This window comes from Bos indicus, chromosome 14 (genome assembly GCF_029378745.1).
Source record: "Bos indicus isolate NIAB-ARS_2022 breed Sahiwal x Tharparkar chromosome 14, NIAB-ARS_B.indTharparkar_mat_pri_1.0, whole genome shotgun sequence".
NCBI classification, from domain to species: domain Eukaryota; kingdom Metazoa; phylum Chordata; class Mammalia; order Artiodactyla; family Bovidae; genus Bos; species Bos indicus.
In genome coordinates, this window is record NC_091773.1 from 77,907,932 (window position 1) to 77,930,786 (window position 22,855).

Below are 22,855 nucleotides of genomic sequence, written 5' to 3' on the forward strand. Positions count from 1 at the left end.
TGCAGGAGACACAGGTTTGATCCCTGGGTCAGGAAGACCTCCTGGTGAAGGAATTGGCAACCCACTCCAGTATTCTTGCCTGGAGAATCCCATGGACGGAGGAGCCTGGTGGGCTACAGTCCATAGAGTCACAAAGAGTCGGACATGACTGAAGTGACTTAGCATGCATCAAGCATAAATATATATATACATACATAAAAAGTGGTATTAACAAAGACACAGAAGTCTTTACATGGAATAACTTTATTTCCATTACTAGATGATGTGATATTTGATATCTGAACCCAAACTTTATCATTTAGAGAGTACTTACGCAGTTCTTACATTAGTCTATGTTAAATTTTGCAGCCCCAATAGGAAGATAGGCCCCATGTCTCATAAGGCTCATCTTGTATCTCCCATAACTCCTACTGTGTAGGCCTCAGCTCAGGAAACCTCCAGTGACTTTTCTTTGACAGCAGGTGAACAAGCTTGCCAAGAGGAGAGTAAAACCATCACCGTGGGGCCTGTGTGCCTGCCCGATCACATTCTTCACTGACATTTCTGGTTTCACTGTCTCGTTGACTCGTTATAAATATCTTTATCGTGCAGTTAGCATCTGCAGGTAGGTGTGGGGATCACAGTTTCCTCTGCTTACAAAGCTATTTGTGATCCGATAAATGGAGATTTAGGTGACTCATTTATAAGTGTCCTTCTGGAGAAACTGTATCAAGGATGCAGCTCATGATTTAATGAATTGACTCAAATCATCCCCTTCCTACACCTCACTGACTTTTATGACTCCTATGGCTAGCTGTCTTTATTTTTCTCATTTGAGTATATCTGATGGGAGCAGTCTATTTTCCCCCAAATTTCTATGTAATCCTGTTAAAAATGTTCTGTATTTGTTCAATTATACTGAACTTTTAAGAGAAGAAGCAATGCAAAAATTAACCAAGAATCAGAAGACTGAGACACTGGTTTCCGGTGTTGGCTCTTTAAATAGAAAGGGGTATCTAGACACATATCCTCACAGCTCAGCTTTCATCCCAAAATGACAGTTTTGAAGATTTGGACTCTATTACTTGGTAACTACTGAATTTTTAGTTGGAACCATTTCTGAAGAAATATTTTTTGCCAAACTCCCACAAAGAGTCATTGCTAAGATGCTGCTAAGAGAAAACAGCTGAAATGTGTCTAATTTATAATTTATTAATTATAACCAGCTGCAGGGAAGGGAAAGTAGCTACTAGATGGTAGGATGAAAGAATGAATTTTTAGAAAGTAAAAAAAGGGGAATATCCTCTAGATAGAGGGGTGACTGGGTAATTGACCCTGAGCTGGAAAAGAGAGTTTTAACAATAACATAAAGTGTTCTTGAAAAAGAAGATCAAAGTTCTCTTTGAGGACTTTTAGTCAACTAAACAATCAGGTGGAGCTGTAATAGTTTTTCTGTCCAATCAAGAAACTAAACGATTTAGTGGCATTACATTTATTGGCTAACAGAAAGCAGATAGATCTAGAGGCAGTGTGGATACCCAGGAATACGTCTCAGATCTTTAGATCAAAGGTCTCATCACTGCTTCAGATAAAGATAATGACTTCTCTTCCACCATCCCCCTATAACGAGCCTTTGCTTCTTCTTTTTTTTTTTTTTTAAGGTGTTTGAAATATAACTGTATTCAGACTAAACAAAAAAAAAAAAAATGGGGGATGGCAGTAACAAAGAAGATTCCACCTCTCAGTATTGTCATGTTACTATTCATTGTTGTTCAGTTGCTCAGTTGTGTCCAACTCTCTGAGACCACATGGACTGCAGCATGCCAGACTTCCCTGTCCTTCACTGTCTCCTGGAGTTTGCTCAGACTTATGTCCATTGAGTTGGTGATGCCATCCAACCATCTCATCCTCTGTCATCCCCTTCTCCTCCTGCCTTCAATCTTTCCCAGCATCAGGGTCTTTTTCCCAATGAGTCAGCTCTTTGCATCAGATGGCCAAAGCATTGGAGTCTCAGCTTCAGCATCAATCCTTCCAATGTATATTCAGGACTGATTTCCTTTAGGATTGACTGGTTGGATCTCCTTCCAGTCCAAGGGACTGTCAAGAGTCTTCTCCAGCACCACAGTTTGAAAGCATGAATTCTTTGGCCCTCAGCCTTATTTATGGTCCAACTGTCACATCTGTACATGACCACTGGAAAAACCATAGCTTTGACTAGATGACCCTTTGTTGGCAAAGGAATGTCTCTACTTTTTAATATGCTGTCTGGGTTGGTCATAGCTTTTCTTCCAAGGAGTAAGCATCTTTTCATTTCATGGCTGCAGTCACCATCTGCAGTGATTTTGGAGCCCAAGAAAATAAAGTCTGTCACCGTTCCCATTGTTTCCCATATTTCCCATGAAGTGATGGGACCAGATGCCATAAGCTATGTTTTTCTGAATTTTGAGTTTTAAGCCAGCTCTTTCACTCTCCTCTTTCACCTTCATTGAGAGGCTCCTTAGTTCCTCTTCACTTTCTGCCATTAGGAAGGTGCCACCTACATATCTGAGGTTACCGATATTTCTCTTGATTCTAGCTTGTGCTTCATCCAGCCCAGTGTTTCTCATGATGTATTCTGCATATAAGTTAAATAAGCAGAGTGACAATGTACAGCCTTGATGTACTTCTTTCTCAACTTTGAACCATTCTGTTGTTCCATCTCCAGTTCTAACTGTTGCTTCTTGACCTGCATACAGGCTTCTCTGGAGCCAGACAAGGTGGTCTGTTATTCCCATCTGTTTAAAAATTTTCCACAGTTTGTTGTGATCCACACAGTCAAAGGCTTTGGCATAGTCAGTAAAGCAGAAGTAGAGGCAATGGAATCCCACTCCAGTACTCTTGCCTGGAAAATCCCATGGATGGAGGAGCCTGGAAGGCTGCAGTCCATGGGGTCGCTGAGGGTTGGACATGACTGAGCGACTTCACTTTCACTTTTCACTTTCATGCATTGGAGAAGGAAATGGCAACCCACTCCAGTGTTCTTGCCTGGAGAACCCAGGGACGGGGGAGCCTGGTGGGCTGCTGTCTATGGGGTCATACAGAGTCGGACACAACTGAAGTGACTTAGCAGCAGCAGATGCTTTTCTGAAATTCTCTTGCCTTTTCGATGATCCAGTGGTTATTGGCAATTTGATCTCTGGTTCCTCTGCGTTTTCTAAATCCAGCTTGTACATCTGGAAGTTCTCAGTTCATGTATTCTTGAGCCTAGATTGAAGGATTTTGAGCATTACCTTGCTAGTGTGAGATGAGTGCAATTGTGCGGTAGTTTGAGCATTCTTTGGCATTGCCTTTCTTTGGGATTGGAATGAAAACTGACCTTTTCCAGTCCTGTGGCCATTGCTGAGTTTTCCAGATTTTCTGGCGTGTTCTGTGCAGCACTTCCACAGCATCATCTTTCAGGATTTGAAATAGCTCAGCTGGAATTCTGTCACCTACAATACCTTTGTTGATAGTGGTGCTTCCTAAGGTCCCCTTGACTTCAACTTCACATTCCAGGCTGTCTGGCTCTAGGTGAGTGATCACACCATCGTGATTATCTGGGTCATGAAGATCTTTTTTGTATAGTTCTTCTGTGTATTCTTCCCACCTCTTCTTAATATCTTCTGCTTCTGTTAGGTTCATACCATTTCTGTCCTTTATTGTGCCCATCTTTGCACAAAATATTCCTTTGGTATCTTCAACTTTCTTGAAGAGATCTCTAGACTTTCCCATTCTTTTATTTTCCTGTATTTCTTTGCAGTGTTCACTTAAGATGGCGTTCTTAATCTCTCCTTGCTGTTCTTTGGAACTCTGCTTTGCAATGTGTATCTTTCCTTTTCTCCTTTGCCTTTCACTTTTCTTCTTTTCTCAGCTATTTGTAAGCTCTCCTCTGACAACTATTTTGCCTTGTTGCATTGCTTTTTCTTGTGGATGGTCTTGATCCCTGCCTCCTGTACAATGTCACGAACCTCGTCAATTGTTCTTCAGGCACTCTGTCTATCAGATTGAATCCCTTAAATCTACTTGTCACTTCCCCTGTATAATTGTAAGGGATTTGATTTAGGTCATACCTGAATGGATGAGTGGTTTTTCCTACTTTCTTCAATTTAACTATAGCATTTTTATATTTGAAACTGAAGGAGGAAGCAATGATGTTCCAAAACACCTAAATATGCAGGTCCGAAAAGTGAAGGCATTTGTTTAACCTCCACATTCACTCTGAAGCCCACCTGCCTCCTTCAGCATCCAGAGATCAAACACGTTCTGCTTCGCCGTATAGGAAAGTGGGAAACACACTGCACTGCTGACGTCACAGGACAGTTGCCTGCAGAGCGAGACTTCTGACACGGGGCCCCAGCCTCACGTTCTCACAGGGTGCCCTCTCCCTCTGGGAGAGGAGTGGTCTGGGCAGCCTCTAGGTCATGCTGCTACCGCGCTGCTCAGCCTGGGTCCTCGACCACCTCTGGCGGGGCAAGAGCAGGCTCGGCAGCAGACTCCAAGTCAGAGTCTCTGGTCAGCCCTCCAGCATGCCAGAGCAGGCTCTTCAGAGGTGTCGTTACTTTCGGCACAAATGCCACACTACTGAAGATTCTTCTTTTGGTGGAAGACAGTTGACTTGTCTTAACCTTTACGTCCTTAATATCCACTTTGTTCCCACACAACACAATAGGGATGGTCTCACACACGGGTCTTAGATCTCTGTGCTGGTTAGGCACGTTCCTGTAAGTCACTCTCGAGGTTACCTCAAACATTATAATGACACACTGAGCTTGGACATAACACCCAATTTCTCCTGACCAGCTGAATCCCATACGTTGAACTTAATAGGCCCCCTGTTGGTGTGGAGCACAAGGAGGATATTCCTCAATACCCAAAGGAGCTACACACATCTCAGATTCACCCATCAGATGACGTTTCGTGAATGTCGTTTTCCCAGCACTATCATCATGAACCAGATTGGAACAGAACCTGGGGTTCTCCTTGGGCAGCCTTCATGGCGTTACTTCCAGTAGCATCTCCGTGCCTGTCCTACTGAGGGTTGGAAAGATAGAGGATGCACTATTTTTTTTCCTATTATTTTTTCTGAACTGGTGGCCATGAGACCTGAGAGCCTGATCCATTGCTTATTCCACGTCTTGCCTTTTGGTTTCAGTTCTCATTGGCAGGACCACCTACCCAGTGGGCATCTATAGGATCCTAACTGACCTGCAGTCTTGCGTGGACAGTCAGTTTCCTGACAGGCACAGTCCATACTATTAAAAATTCAGTCATGTCCATCTGCATCTGTTTGGAAGCAGAAAACTCCCTTTACCGGGTTACTGGGAAGACACCTGTCACAGTCTACAATCAATAAATTCCAAACCTTGTTCTAAGCAGCACATATATGGTGTCTCAGATGGTAAAGTGTCTGCCTTCAATGTGGGAGACCTGGGTTCAATCCCTTGGTCAGGAAGATCCCCTGGAGAAGGAAATGGCAACCCACTCCAGTACTCTTGCCTAGAAAATTCCATGGGTGGAGGAGCTTGGTGGGCTACAGTCCATGGGGTGGCAAGCAGTTGGACATGCCTGAGCAACTTCACTTTCTTTTCTTGTTGGAAATGTGGGACTTCTTTGTACATCTGATTATAGACAGCCTATAAAGTGCTAGTCTTTTTCACATGCATCTTGCATATTTCTCACAGTAACTTTGAAAGTAGATATTGCTATGCCCATTTGACAAAGAAGAAATTGAATTTCAAAGACCTTAAGGTGTCAGAGTTGAGAGGTAATGGAAGGTGCCAACCATATTCAAACCCAGCTTGATTAATTCTTTCCACTACACTGCTGAGCCGGCATGGCTCTGAATGGGTCAATTAGTTTTGTGTGGTTTTTCCATAACTATAATACAAATTGTAATATTTGCCTTATAGGATTGTTGTTCACTTAATGAAATGTATTTATTATGGGCTACAACTTATAAGGCTAAAGTTCCGATACAATCCAAAAGATAGAACTGAAAAGTCAAGTACTTGGCCTATAGAATGACTTTTTAATAACAACCACTTTGTGCCTCTGTGACATTTATGTATCAGGCATTTTGCAAACTTATAAACTGTCAACATGCCTGATGAACAAACCGCACTCTCACCCCCCGTCCACACCATCTACTGTGAAGGGAGCACGTCTATTTTATTCTCTAGTTTTCTGGAAGAATCACTTAATTTCTGATTCTGACAAACAGCATGAAACTACTCAAATAACTGTCTCTAAAATGGTAATTTTTATATTCATGGCACTTTTTGAATATTACTGACATATTCTTATGCGATGACTTGGATTGACAATGCAGAAAAACTATTTTTTCTCTTGATTTGCTCTTTGTGGTAGACTAGGTTCTAAATGAACATGTTTACTTGAGCGTTGAAAGGTACTGTTGAAATGATGTGAGAAAAATCCCATTTTAAGAACTATGTTACCAGATTACTCTAAATTTCTCCCAATGTGTTAATAAAATGCAGAGCCGGAGCTAGGCATTTTTGTGCTAGAGGCAGTTTTTCTCCAGGGGGTTTTCTTTTCCTCTGCTTTGCTTACAGACTGTCAAATCATGGAGTTTTCTTTGGAATCCTTTTGATGCAGCCATTGTTTGTTGCTTATCCGTGAACAAGCAGGTAAAGTGGCCATCTATTTTGCTTACGAGATCTTAATTTTTTAATCATATTAGCTAATAATTGATATAAGCAGGCACTCTGCTAGGCATTAGCATGTAACATCATAACCCCATGAGGCAGGTGCTATTGTTAACCTCACTTTATAGAAAAGGAATCTAAGAATCAGAGATGTTGAGGACTTGCCCAATTTCACACAGCTAGAAAGCAGTGGAGATTGAATTTGATCCAGGCTATTCCATGGCCCCAGGTCCCTTGTCTGCTGTTACCTCTAGGGCTGTGAAGCACCCCCTGTATTTCTCACAGAGCTATTGGACACACGTCTGTCTTCCTGAGACTTGCAAGGATAATTTTAAAAGAGTGTTTATAATACCTCTTACATTTATGCTTGAAAGTAATGACACTATTCACTTAGTTTCTCTGTCTGAACAATCTGAAAGAGGTTTTAGTATCAGAATTAATTAAGGTTTTTACAAATATTTTGTTTGAGCTTTTACCACTGTGTTTTTGGCCTGAGTGCTTTGTGTTCATGAATAATCTCTTGTAGGTTGGTCTATGACTCACTGAATGGGAAAACACAGTTATCGAATTGAAGAATAATACTAAGGGCATAAAACTTGAGTCATTTTAGATCTGTCTCTCTCTTTTTGGTTCCAATCAAAAGCTTAGAAATTTTTAGCTGTTTCTGTAAGAATATTTGTATTACAAGAAGAGTGAATGAGCTGTTAAATAAAATGTGAAGGCAGAAGTCAGTAACCTTGAGTTGTCATCTGAATTTTCCTTTTGATCTACTAAGTGGTTTAGAATAACTTTTCTTTGCTGATTTTATTCACACTTAAACTTTTTTGATTATCTAGGTCATGAAAATATTTTTTGTACAGTTCTGTGTATTCTTGCAACCTCTTCTTATCAATATGTATGGTCCTATTATCATTTTCCTAATTACTTTGGATGTATTTTCCGTAAGACTTTTCCTTCTCTTGTGTTTTCTGCCTAGAGAAATTCCTTTAGCATTTGTTGTAAAGTTGGTTTAGCAGTGCTCTTAACTTTTATTTTTCTGTAAAACTTTCAATTTCTCCATCAAATCTGAATGAGGGTCTTGCTGGGTGGAGTAGTCTTGGTCATAGCTTCTTCCCTTTCATCACCTTAAGTATATTGTGCCATTTCCTTCTGGTTTGTAGAGTTTCTATTGAGAAATCAGCTGATAACCTTATGGGAGTCCTCTTGTATATTATTCGTTGTTTTCCCTTGTTGCTTTTAATATTTTATCATTGTCTTTAATTTTGATTACTGTGTGTCTTGTTGTATTCCGTCTTAGGTTTATCTTGCCTGGGACTATCTGCACTTCCTGGACTTGGTTGACTAATTTCTTTTCCATGTTAGGGAAGTCTTCAGCTATTTTCCCTTCAAATATTTTCTCAGGTCCTTTCTCCCTCTCTTCTCCTTCTTGTACCCTTATAATGGGAATGTTGGTGCTTTTAACGTTGTCCCAGAAGTCTCTTAGACTGTCTCCATTTCTTCTCATTCTTTTTCTATATCCTATTTGTGACAGTGATTCCACCATTCTGTTTTCTAGGTCACTTATTTGTTCTTCTGCATCAATTATTCTGTTATTGATCCCCTTCTAGTGTATTGTTCATCTCTGTTCTTTAGTTCTTCTAGGTATTTGGTAAACATTTCTTTCATCTTCTCCTTACTTTTTCTGAGGTCCTGGATCATTTTCACTATCATTATTCTGACTTCTTTTTCTGGAAGGTTTCCTATCTCCACTTAATTTAGTTGTTTTTCTGGGGTTTTATTTTGCTCCTTCATCTGGGAAATAATCCTATGCCTTTTCATTTTGATCGGCTTTCTGTGACTGTGGTTTTCTTTCTGGACTTTAGTTCTGGACTTTCTTGTGGGACTGTAGTTCTTCTTGCTTCTTCTGTCTGCCCTCTGGTGGGTGAGGCTTAAGGGCTTGTGCAAGCTTCCTGATGGAAGGGACTGGAGGTGAGCAAAACTGAGTCTCTCTGGTGCATAGCGCTCAGAAAAATTTTAATCCGATTGTCTGCTGATAGATGGGGCTGCACTCCCTCCCTGTTAGTTGTTTAGCCTGGGGCAACCCAGCCCTGTGGTCTACACACTCTATGGTAAAACTAATGGTAACCTACAAGGGGGCTTATGCCAGGGGCAGCTCCCAGAACTGCTGCTGCCATTGCCTGCATTTCTGTGGTGAACCTCTGCTAACTCACGACTCCTTAGGAGACCCTCCAACACTCACAAATAAGTCTGGGTCAGTCTCCTATGGAGTCACTGCTCCTTTCTTCTGGTTCCTGGTGCTCACAAAGTATTGTTTGTGCCCTCTAGGAGTGGAGTGTCTGTTTCCTCCAGTTTCGTGAAAGTCTTACAGTCCAGTCCCACTGGTTTTCAGTCAGATTCCCTGGGGATTCCTAGTCCCTTGCTGGATCCCAAGGCTGCTGTGGGGTTCAGACCTTCATAATAGTGGGAGAACTTCTTTGGTATTATTGTTCTGTAGTTTGTGGGTTGCCCACCCAGTGGTTATGGGATTTGACTTTAACATACACCCCTCATACCATCTCAGCGAAGCTCTTCATTTGTCTTTGGACATGGAGCATCTTTCTTTGGTATGTTCCAGCATCTTCCTGCCGATGATTGTTCAACATCTAGTTGTGATTTTGGTGCTCTCACAGGAGAAGATGAGCAAAGACTCTCACAGGAGTCCTACTCCTTCATCTTGAACCGATGTGCTACAATTATCTGTCTTAGAGGAATGAAGAGTCTTCACATTAACACAGAATCTTATATTGGGCCTAAGAATTTTCCAGGTGGATAGAAAGGCCAATATAATACCACTTATTTTTTTTTATAAAAAATGGAAAGCTTATGTTCTTTAGGACTATTTCACATGGACAGTATGTATACTGCATTATGGACCTAATACCCAATATAATCCAAATATTACTAATTGTAATGAATAAGTGATTTAATTCCAAATGAAATTAAATTTTAAACAGAGATGCTATTTTTTCTTAGCTTAGGCTATCACATTCTTCGTAATTTGTTAAAAATGTTACAGATCTTGTCTTAGGGAAGATTCGCCAAAAAATTGTGGCATTGTTTTTAGGGGCATGAATTTAAGAAATGTTAATTGGGAAACTCCTTGAGTGGTCCTAGAAAATCCACTTAGAACGTTTCTTTCAGAGTTTATTTTTGAGAATCAGAATGATATTTGTGTTTTAACCTACATTGCTGACATAGAAATCAAGATATGAACTATGTTTGAGTAGCTTTTCTCTTTGGACAGAAGACCATGGAAAAGATACACAGAATACACACCCACCTGTCCACATTCTACCACTGTCACCTAACCACAGGGAGAGAGGGGGGGGAGAGACAGAGGGAGAGAGATTAATAACAGAAACCAAAACCAAAATCCTTGAAAGTGAAAACTCACATCTATAGGGTATGGACTGGCATTCTGTTTAAGACTTTTCTTTTCTTAGTGCTCACGTTAAGATTTCTTTGATTGTGAGGAATAGACTTCTAAATGTATAACTTCATAGACTCTCCAAACTTACCTGAGTTGGAGAAAAATTATATTTTTATAATTCCAAAAAATAAAAGACTGCTGAAAGGATGAGCACTTGCTGTCATTACATTCATTTAAATGAGGTGCCACAGACTTTGAAAGTGATTCTGAAAGGGAAATAGAAGGAGCTTGAACAATGAAAGTGTTACAGGATTATGTATGGTGAGCTGACAACATCATTCACTTTTCATTGTGCATTTATATTTCACCTTATTTCCAAAAGGTTGAGAAAGGCTAACACTTACTTGGAAAAATACATGTTTGATATTTTAAAAAAGACAGTCATATAACCTTATTATACTATTACCACACTTAGAGTAAAAGAATTTTTACCACTCTACATTAAGATAAATGCAAAACATTTTTCAACAAGTCATTTCCCCCCCTTTTTTGGTGTGTGTATGGATTTATGAAAGAAGCGTTAACTGGTACTTTACATGATGCTGTTTTAAATACTTTTGGGGGTGGAGATAGAGGAAGCAATTTTTTTTTAATTTAATTGCTTTCATCTAATCCAAAGTGATACATACATAGAAACATCACATGTGAAAATCAGAGAATAGTCTCTTTGTTAATATACTGTTTACCATAGTTTTGCTAATAAAATTACTAGCAAGAAAACCCTTTAAAAGAATCATATTTGACTTTGGTTATGACTCAAAGATGTTCTGTCTGGAAATTCAGGGACTATGTGTTTTTGTGAAAGAAATTATGTAGCCCCTATTTAGCAGCACTGAGTTTCTTACTTTTCTGTAATCAGTGAATGGAAAGCAGTGATTAATGAGCTTCTTGGCTTGCTCTTTGTCTCACTTGTGACACATTTTGCCAAGTGCTTCAGCCTTCCTAAGCTCAATTACCAACTCAGTTATTAAGAGTTTAAATTTCTGTGAATCCTTCAAAGTAATTGTGGTAAATAGGAGTCGTAAATCTCTGTCATTTTCTTAATAAGAAATGTATATTCATTGACCAGCATTGATAAGACACTAGTCTTTATTTATTTATTATTACTTTTTTGGGGGGGGGCGTCAAATGGCTTCTCTCCTACTTTATTAGATGCTCAGCATCATTTTACAATTATCATTATTTTTTTTTTTACTTTACAATATTGTATTGGTTTTGCCTTACACCAACATGAATCCACCATGGGTGTACATATGTTCCCCATCCTGAATCCCCCTCCCACCTCCCTCCCCGTACCATCCCTCTGGGTCATCCCAGTGCACCAGCCCCAAGCATCCTGTATCCTGATCAAACTTGGACTGGTGATTCATTTCTTATATGATATTATACATGTTTCAATGCCATTCTCCCAAATCATCCCACCCTCTCCATCTCCCACAGAGTCCAAAGTAGTGTCTATTTAGATACTCTTCAAATTTTTAAGAAATTTAGGTTCTTCAAAATCTTGGGTGTATATGTGGTCAGAAAACTCATTTTTAAGTTTTTATTATGCTTCCTAACTTACCTTTATGACCTTGGATCGTGTTTCTCAAAATCTTTGTTGTGTCTCAGTTTCATTACTTTAAAAATGGAAAAGATAATAGTGGCAATGACCTCACAGGCTTGGGATTATAAAAATGCTTTGTAAATAAAAGTCACAGTGAGTTGTTACTTGTATTATTGTGGACTGATGAAAGGAACCGTGGTGTGCCACCATCTTCATCACAATGTCACCAGTAGGAAGACAGGAAATTCCACATGGTCCACCCTACTTTGTCTGTTTCTAAATGAACTGATCAGGTATTCCCACCACAAGAACTGCAAATATTGTAAACAACATAAAAGTGTGCAGAATAAGAGAGGCCACTTGATGTGGTGCAGTGAATATAGAGCGTGGGTCCTGGCTCTGCCACTTGTACTGTGACCTCAGGAAAATCATGTGGCTGAGCCGAGCCTCTGCTCCCTCATCTGCAAATGAGATGAATAAATAGACATCCTATATGATTGATATGAAGACTGAAAACAGTCAACCGAGTCAAGTGCCTCGCACAGTGCACATGCTTCCCTAATGCTGAGTGTGTGCATGTGTGCTCAGCCGTGTCCAACTCTTTGCAACCCTATGGATTCTAGCCTGCCATGCTCCTCTGTCCATGGGGTTTTCCAGTCAAGAATACTGGAATGGATTCCTCTACTGCTCAGTTCAGTTCAGTCCAGTCACTCAGTCATGTCCAAGTCTTTGCCACCCCATGAATTGCAGCACGCCAGGCCTCCCTGTCCATCACAAACTCCTGGAGTTCATTCAGACTCACGTCCATTGAGTCGGTGATGCCATCCAGCCATCTCATCCTCTGTTGTCCCCTTCTCCTCCTGCCCCCAATCCCTCCCAGCATCAGAGTCTTTTCCAATGAGTCAACTCTTCACATGAGGTGGCCAAAGTACTAGAGTTTCAGCTTTAGCATCATTCCTTCCAAAGAAATCCCAGGGCTGATCTCCTTCAGAATGGACTGGTTGGATCTCCCTGCAGTCCAAGGGACTCTCAAGAGTCTTCTCCAACACCACAGTTCAAAAGCATCAATTCTTCAGTGCTCAGTCTTCTTCACAGTCCAACTCTCACATCCATACATGACCACTGGAAAAACCATAGTCTTGACTAGACAAACCTTTGTTGGCAAAGTAATGTCTCTGCTTTTGAATATGCTGTCTAGGTTGGTCATAAGTTTCCTTCCAAGGAGTAAGTGTCTTTTAATTTCATGGCTGCAGTCACCATCTGCCGTGATTTTGGAGCCCCAAAAAATAAAGTCTGACACTGTTTCCACCGATTCCCCATCTATTTGCCATGAAATGATGGGACCGGATGCCATGATCTTTGTTTTCTGAATGTTGAGCTTTAAGCCAACTTTTTCACTCTCCTCTTTCACCTTCATCAAGAGGCTTTTTAGTTCCTCTTCACTTTCTGCGCTAAGGGTGGTGTCATCTGCATATCTGAGTTTATTGATATTTCTCCTGGCAATCTTGATTCCAGCTTGTGTTTCTTCCAGCCCAGCATTTCTCATGATGTACTACTCTGCATATAAGTTAAATAAGCAGGGTGACAATATACAGCCTTGACACACTCCTTTTCCTATTTGGAACCAGTCTGTTGTTCCATGTTCAGTTCTAACTGTTGCTTCCTGACCTGCATACAAATTTCTCAAGAGGCAGGTCAGGTGGTCTGGTATTCCTATCTCTTTCAGAATTTTCCACAGTTTATTGTGATTCACACAGTCAAAGGCTTTGGCATAGTCAATAAAACAGAAATAGATGCTTTTCTGGAACTCTCTTGCTTTTTCCATGATCCAGCGGATGTTGGCAATTTGATCTCTGGTTCCTCTGCCTTTTCTAAAACCAGCTTGAACATCTGGAAGGTCATGCTTGATGTATTGCTGAAGCCTGGCTTGGAGAATTTTGAGCATTACTTTACTAGCATGTGAGATGAGTGCAATTGTGTGGTAGTTTGAGCATTCTTTGGCATTGCCTTTCTTTGGGATTGGAATGAAAACGGACCTTTTCCAGTCCTGTGGCCACTGCTGAGGTTTCCAAATTTGCTGGCATATTGAGTGCAGCACTTTCACAGCATCATCTTTCAGGATTTGAAATAGCTCAACTGCAATTCCATCACCTCCACAAGCTTTGTTTGTAATGATGCTTTCTAAGGCCCACTTGACTTCACATTACAGGATATCTGGCTCTAGGTGAGTGATCACACCATCGTGATTATCTGGGTTGTGAAGATCTTTTTTGTACAGTTCTTCTGTGTATTCTTGCCACCTCTTCTTAATATCTTCTGCTTCTGTTAGGTCTATACCATTTCTGTCCTTTATCGAGCCCATCTTTCCATGAAATGTTCCCTTGGTATCTCTAATTTTCTTGAAGAGATCTCTACTCTTTCCCATTCTGTTGTTTTCCTCTATTTCTTTGCATTGATTGCTGAAGAAGGCTTTCTTATCTCTTCTTGCTATTCTTTGGAACTCTGCATTCAGATGTTTATATCTTTCCTTTTCTCCTTTGCTTTTCGCTTCTCTTCTTTTCACAGCTATTTGTAAGGCCTCCTCAGACAGCCATTTTGCTTTTTTGCATTTTTTTCCCATGGGGATGGTCTTGATCCCTGTCTCCTGTACAATGTCACTAACCTCAGTCCATAGTTCATCAGGCATTCTATCTATCAGATCTAGTCCCTGAAATCTATTTCTCACTTCCACTGTATAATGATAAGGGATTTGATTTAGGTCATACCTGAATGGTCTAGTGGTTTTCCCTACTTTCTTCAATTTCAGTCTGAATTTGGCAATAAGGAGTTCATGATCTGAGCCACAGTCAGCTCCTGGTCTTGTTTTTTGTTGACTGTATAGAACTTCTCCATCTTTGGCTGCAAAGAATATAATCAGTCTGATTTCGGTGTTGACCATCTGGTGATGTCCATGTGTAGAGTCTTCTCTTGTGTTGTTGGAAGAGGGTATTTGCTATGACCAATGCATTTTCTTGGCAAAACTCTACTGCTACCGGCTGCCAATTAGCTATTTCTCTTTCTTTTCCTTTCCTCTACCCTAGATCCTGGAGAAGGAAATGGCAATCCAGTCCAGTATTCTTGCCTGGAGAACTCCATGGACAGAGGTGTCTGGCAGGCTACAGTCCATGGGGTTGCAAGTCAGATATGACTAATTGACTAAACCACGACCACCCTGACTTCTGTTCTCAAGCCATGTGATCAAGCACATGTCACTTAAATTGTTAGTCCCCATCTATAAAATGAGGGATTTGGATAATTGATTACAAAATCCCTTTACATTTCTTGCATCTGGTGGCTCCAGAAATGAGTGATGTCCTGCTGTGACAAGACTTGCCCAGATCTGCCCTTGAGATGCTGGTGATGACTGGGCCAGCTGTGGATGTGAACAGATGAAGCTGTGCTGGGGTCCCCAGGAATCTGGAGGCCAACCATAAAGAAAGCCAGAGAGTCCTGTTAAGGAAAAGCACAAACCGTTAGAGACACATTCCTTCTACTTTGTATTGGGATTTGGTCACCACTTCTTTGCAGAAGACACATAAATTATGGATATAACTGCCACAAGGTAGCCTACTAAATCAGGAAAGTCCTGTGGAATGCCCTTTCTGCCTCTGCCTGCAGTGTGAGGGGTCAGAGTTCTACCTGCCCAATTTGCCCAGGCAAATTTGCCTAGGTAAGTTGCTGTCTTTTCAATTTATCATCTAGTATGACTCTCCAGATCAACAAATTCTCAGTCCTCTGAGTTCATTTGGATGCCTGGTGCTGAGTACTTGTTAGGAATGGACAACAATGGTTACTTCCTCCAATGTGATAGACTTTATCCAAAGTGAAACAGATTTGAACAAGCATAGTGTGTGCTTCTGAACAGCCACACAGACCTCCTGGAGGGCAGCTGCATGGTGATAGAAGCTCCACATTCTTAACAGTGACAAAGGACGTCATTAGAAAATGGTGGAGTCTGTGGGTGTCTCCAGTGATTTTCCATCTCTTTCTCTTGGTTCAACATTCCTGATCTTTTAAATTTAAATTTACTTGCCTTGGACTTGCCCACTGGCCATTTGATTGATGGAGTATACAATGACATAAAAAATCCCACAAAACATCTAAGGACAGATATTACCCACAGATAATTCTTCTGGAAAATCAATAGACTATCCTAATCTGTAATACCATCCTTACACCCAAATGATCTGGGCCTTTGCCCTGCTCTGGTCCTTCATTATTTGTGACATTCTCCACAGTCAAAGAGTTCATGGGTCCAAACTGGATATACCTACGCAGTTTTTGCAGCATCACACTGTTTAGACCATGGGGTCTAATTGGACGTACCTATCGGCTTCCCTGGTGGCTCAGTAGGTAAAGAATCTGCCTGCAGTGTGGGAGAGCTGTGTTCAATCCCTGGGTTGGGAAAATGTCCTGGAGAAGGAAATGGCAACCCACTCCAGTATTCTTGCCTGGAGAATTCCATGGAGAGAGGAGCCTGGTGGGCTACAGTCCACGGGGTCACAAAGAGTCTGACACGACTGAGTGACTAATACTAACACTCTGCAGTTTTTGCAGCATCAATCCATTTAGACCATGTTCTGAATATGCAGGACACCAGAATTCCACTCCTCAAAAGCATTATACTTAGCAGAGTCTGAATGTGTCCCCTGAGTTTGACATCTGGCAAGACTAATGACAGACTAGTCCAAATGGAGAGGAGCATCAGTGGTTGACCCAAGGGGTGGCTAAAGAGTGGCTGCTTGTGCCGGAGGGATGCAGGTACAGCCTGAATGTGTAGGCTGGAATAGACGTTCCTATGGCATGAGAATCTTCACGCCAGGTACAGTGGATTTGGGGTGCGAGGAACAGGGGTCAAAGTGGGCACTGATGTGGAAATGGCTTGTCCTAGACTGCTACATTCCTGAGTGGCAGTCTGAGAAATCTAAGAACTGCAAAGGGAGGAGGATATAACATTTTATTGAAGAGTTTTTTGGCTTGATTTATAACTTTAAATATTTAGACATGTTCCATGTGACTCCCCTGGTGGCTCAGCATGTAAAGAATCCGCCTGCCATGTGGGAGACCTGGGTTTGATCCCTGGGTTGGGAAGATCCCCTGGAGAAGGGAGAGGCTACCCACTCCAGTATTCTGGCCTGGAGAATTCCATGGACTGTATAGTCCAGGAGGCTGCAAAGAGTCAGACACGACTGAGCAACTTTCATTTCACTTCACTTCATGTGACTCTGTGTTACTCTTGTTCCAAGCTTCCCAAATATCAGGGGATTTGCTTGGTTCTATTTAGAAATTCGGAGAAGGCAATGGCACCCCACTCCAGTACTCTTGCCTGGAAAATCCCATGGATGGATGAGCCAGGTAGGCTGCAGTCCATGGGGTCGCTAAGAGTCGGACACAACTGAGCGACTTCACTTTCACTTTTCACTTTCATGCATTGGAGAAGGAAATGGCAGCCCACTTCAGTGTTCTTGCCTGGAGAATCCCAGGGACAGGGGAACCTGGTAGGCTACCGTCTATGGGGTCACACAGAGTCGGACACGACTGAAGTGACTTAGCATAGCATAGCATAGCATTTAGAAATTCATCCTTGAAGTCCAAATAGAAGCATGATTCTCCCAACTTTCTTGGCCTTCTCAAACACTATTTCTGTTTCTTACTTGAAAAGATAAATGAAACCCTAAAGTTGATTTCACAAGTGTTCATTTGCCATTTTCTGATTATTACCCTTGACTTCAAAGGATTTATCTGATGGACCCTAGGAAGGAAATGCATAGTAAAACAGGTTATCTATCAGGCTACTTAGAAAAATTGCAATTCTGACAGTTCTCAGTTCTTAGACTTGGGGTAATGTTGACAGTACCCCCTACCCTCAACTTTAGTATTAATGCTTGCAGAGCTGGTGAAACTGGCAGGGGTTTAGTTCACAGGCCTGAGGCAAAGAATTTTAAACATTTGGGGGTTTGACACAACAGTTGTCCTGATATTAGGCCCCACAAAAAAGGAAATAAAAAGAAAAAAAAAACTGTGGTTAAATCACAAAGAAGGGGTACTACTGACTACTTTCAAAAAGATGTTGCAATGTGATTAATTTTTATAAAATGTATTGGAAAAATTTTGCTAGTTAATTGTATTGCTTTCCAGAGTGGGAACATCTCTTTCATAAGCTCATTATTCTGGAGTCTTGCACATCAATGCTCATGATCCCCTAGGTACAATACTAGCAAAGCTTATTTACATCTACCTCTCATTTGAAGTTATTAAAATGATAAATATTAATAGCTGCAACTTGGAATCTCTCTCTACTTTAATACCAAGGTGATAGTATAGTTCAGAACTTCATGGCTCATCTAAACACTCTTGTTTGCTATTTAAATGTTCTAAGCTTCATTTTCATGATGATGGTCATTAACAGGGAAGCTACATTCTTCACATTGGAGCTGCATTTGTAACTGAGTCCATTTTTATTAAGGAAATCAAGGAGAGACAAGAATTGTAGTTGCTTTTATGTTCTAGAAATTATTTAGGTTTTAGCAACTACAGAGGGACTACCACTACTCTGAATCTGGATGTTTTCTCTTTTCTTATTATACGTAGGATTGCTTATTTTTATAGTTTGTTGATCTTTCAATCTAGGAGGAAAAATTATCTCATTATTTTCCCTTCAGAAACAATAATAATTAGTAGATTTTAAGATGATCAATCAATAACCTTTCATAAATGATTATTAAAAATTCTGCTGCACTGAATTTTCTGTGTTCACCTAATATTACCTAGGGGATAATTTTGTGCCTATGTGTCCATTACTTTTTTTTTCTTTTTTAAAACATCATGGAATGAGTCATTTGTTAGACAAAAGACTGTGTTGTCTAAAAACTCTTGTGTGAGGAGAGATCAAAGTGATTGCTGTTATACTATACTGTTCCAAAGCCTCTCTACCCACCTGCAAGACAGGCTACCAACTCAAATCTTCAAATAGTTAAAAAAAGATAGTGAATGTTACCTAATGGTATGACAATAGTAAAAGCTGAGCAAAATGTTAATAATTATCACTGCAACTTCTTTACTGCTAAACAGAATAAGGAACAACTACTACTACCTAATTTTTCTAAGATAAAAATGTGGAATAAAGCATAGTAAAATGAGAAATCGTGTTGACAATAGGCAGCAAGAAGGATGATCATTTTTTTCTAAATCTGACAGCTCACATATTCCTGGTGTGTGAGCTACTCATGCTTTGCCTGAGAATAGAATTTACAGAGTTAGAATAATATGGAAGGAGAATGAAAAATCCCTCAGAAGTCTAATTTCACATGGAAGATGCGGTGCATACTCCTGAGACTGTGGTTCCCCTGGGACAGCTTCCGTGATGCTCTCTAAGATGGACAGAGCTGAGTCGATAGCCTGTTCCAGAAAGACAAGGGGGGTCCCCAGATTTGGATCATGTTGCCCATTCTACCCCACTGCTTACTACAGGCAGCAAGAGCAGAAGGTCATCACTGCAGCTTCACCCGGGGTTGTCAGCTATCGTCAGCATTTATTTTCTTAGAGAAAAATGCTGTCCAATAATGTAAATACATTTAAGTGTACTGTTAAGACAGTCAACATTTAATAGTAAGAAATCTAATATAATATCATATATGAAACGAATCGCCAGTCCAGCTTCAATGCAGGATACAGGATGCTTGGGCCTGGTGCACTGGGATGACCCAGAGGGATGGTACGGGGAGAGGGGTGGAAGGGGGGTTCAGTATGGGGAGCACGTGTACACCCATGGCAGATTCATGTTGATGTATGGCAAAACCAATACAATATTGTAATTAGCCTCCAATTAAAATGAATACATTTGTTTTAAAAAATCTAATAAATCAAGGGCATCTTCAAAATAATATGATTTAATATCAATTAATGGGATTGAAATTATAATTTGTTCCCTATAATACTTACTATAGTTTGACCAAAAAAGAAAATGAAAACGACATACCTTGACAAATGTTTCCGGCATAAATCACGTCCCTGGTTTTCACTTACTATGTGGTCTACATCAGAGTGTTACTTTTGATGGACCTACAGTATACATTTCGTAAAGGGTAAGGGACAAAGAAATAAATCAAGAATAATTTCACTGGCAGAGTGAGCTCCTCCTGCTGCCTTATTTTATTTTTTGAGACCCAGGAAACTTAACAGATTATCAGAAGTGGATTAGCATTTAGATACACAAGCAAACACAAGGCCTTTGGCTTTTCTCCAGTTTTTACCCCTTGCTGTCATCTGGGAAACAGGTTGGCCTCACTTCTGACACAGGGAAATGGAGGCACGGAGGAAGTGTCAGTGACAGAAGGGAGATGTCTGATGCAATCACAAACACCAGAGTGACGCCAAACTTTCCAGCTTTCTGGGCTCAATATTATTTTAATAACCGATAAAATAATTGTCTGCTTATTTTGAATTTTATCACAGAAAACTTAGAATCCTCTTGTGATTGGTGGGACTTTCAAGGGTTTGATTTGGGTCATTGCATGTTCTGATTGTTGCCTGTAAGCCTGCTGTTTCAACTCTTCCTGCCAAGTCCCCTAGACTTTTTCTGAACATTTAGGTATAATTTCTCCATACTACTCTAGCTCTTTCTTGTCTACTTCTACTCAAAATAACAAAGAGATTCTTCTCATAATGCTTCAGGTCCAGGGATCTACCTTTCACTTACCAGGTGGAAAACTGAATCTTCATATAGTTTTTGCATAGAGAGCAATTATGATATTGTGTTTCAACCTGGATGTTGTCTATCACAATCAAAAAGCTTATAAATACATGTTTTTCTAAACACTTAACTGTTTGAGCTCAAGACCTCCTTATACTCTTGAAACACTGAGGGACCTAAAGAGTTTTCCTTTATGTGGGTTATATATGGTTTGTTAGTCACTCAGTCATGTCCAACTCTGTGCAACCCCATGGACTGTAGCCAGCCAGCCTCCTCTCTCCATGGAATTCTTCAGGCCAGAATACTGGAGTGGGTTGCCAGGCCCTTCTCCAGGAGATCTTCCTGACCCAGGGATGAAGTTGTGTCTCTTGCATTGCAGGCAGATTTTTTACCATCTCAGTCACCAGAGAAGCTTTATGTGGGTTGTATCTCCTGATATTTATCCTACCAGGAATTAAGAGAAATGTTAAAACTATTTATATATTAATAATTCACTAAAATAACAATATCATCTCACATGCTAGTAAAGTAATGCTCAAAATTCTCCAAGCCAGGCTTCAGGAATACGTGAACCGTGAACTTCCTGATGTTCAAGCTGGTTTTAGAAAAGGCAGAGGAACCAGAGATCAAATTGCCAACATCCGCTGGATCATGGGAAAAGCACGAGAGTTCCAGAAAAACATCTATTTCTGCTTTATTGACTATGCCAAAGCCTTTGACTGTGTGGATCACAATAAACTGTGGAAAATTCTGAAAGAGGTGGGAATACCAGACCACCTGACCTGCCTCTTGAGAAATCTGTATGCAGGTCAGGAAGCAACAGTTAGAACTGGACATGGAACAACAGACTGGTTCCAAATAGGAAAAGAAGTACGTCAAGGCTGTATATTGTCACCCTGCTTATTTAACTTATATGCAGAGTACATCATGAGAAACGCTGGACTGGAAGAAACACAAGCTGGAATCAAGATTGCCGGGAGAAATATCAATAACCTCAGATATGCAGATGACACCACCCTTATGGCAGAAGGTGAAGAGGAACTGAAGAGCCTCTTGATGAAAGTGAAAGAGGAGAGTGAAAAAGTTGGCTTAAAGCTCAACATTCAGAAAATGAAGATCATGGCATCCAGTCCCATCACTTCATGGCAAATAGAAGGGGAAACAGTGGAAACAGTGTCAGATTTTATTTTTGGGGGCTCCAAAATCACTGCAGATGGGGACTGCAGCCATGAAATTAAAAGACGCTTACTCCTTGGAAGGAAAGTTATGACCAACCTAGATAGCATATTCAAAAGCAGAGACATTACTTTGCCAACAAAGGTCCGTCTAGTCAAGGCTATGGTTTTTCCAGTGGTCATGTATGGATGTGAGAGTTGGACTGTGAAGAAGGCTGAGTGCTGAAGAATTGATGCTTTTGAACTGTGGTGTTGGAGAAGACTCTTGAGAGTCCCTTGGACTGCAAGGAGATCCAACCAGTCCATTCTGCAGGAGATCAGCCCTGGGATTTCTTTGGAAGGAATGATGCTAAAGCTGAAACTCCAATACTTTGGCCACCTCATGCGAAGAGTTGACTCATTGGAAAAGACTCTGATGCTGGGAGGGATTGGGGGCAGGAGGAGAAGGGGACGACAGAGGATGAGATGGCTGGATGGCATCACTGACTTGATGGATGTGAGTCTGAGTGAACTCCGGGAATTGGTGATGGACAGGGAGGCCTGGTGTGCTGCGATTCATGGGGTCGCAAAGAGTCAGACACAACTGAGCGACTGAACTGAAAATAACAATAATATACTCATGCAGTTAACTTTTTATGAAACATAACCATGCTTTCTAAAACAAAAAATTCCTGAGAATGATAACCTGGTACATTTTCACAAGTGTTTTATCTATTTTTTATGGCTTGTACATTTTTATTTTATTTTTTAAAACTTTCAAATTTGCATCGGCATATAGCTGACTAACAATGTTGTGACGGTTTCAGGTGAACAGTGAAGGGACTTAGCCATACGTGTGCATGCATCCATGCTTCCCCAGGCCCCCCTCCCATCCAGGCTCCACATAACACTGAGCAGAGTTCCATGTGCTATACAGTAGGTCCCTCCAGGTTGTCTGTTTTAAATATACCAGTGTGACCATGTCCATCCCAAACTCCCTAACTATCCCTACCCCTCATCCCTCCCCTGGGCAACCGTGTTTGTTCTCTAACTCTGACTTTCTGTTTTGTAAGTTCGTTTGTATCATTTCTTTTTAGATTCCACACATAAGGGATGTCATATGATATTTGTACTTCTCAGTCTGACTTACTTCACTCAGTACCACACTCTCTAGGTCCATCCATATTGCTGAAAATGACATTCTTTCTTTCTTTTAATGACTGATATTTATGTACCACATCTCTTTATCCATCCCTCTGTCGATGGACATTTAGGTTGTTCCGTGTCTTGGCT

General features: G+C 40.8%; 1 pseudogene; it reads right to left on the reverse strand.

The window, feature by feature from the left end:
- Positions 1-4,364: 4,364 nt before the first annotated feature.
- Positions 4,365-4,748, reverse strand: LOC109568273 (GTP-binding nuclear protein Ran-like; annotated as a pseudogene).
- Positions 4,749-22,855: the final 18,107 nt, after the last annotated feature.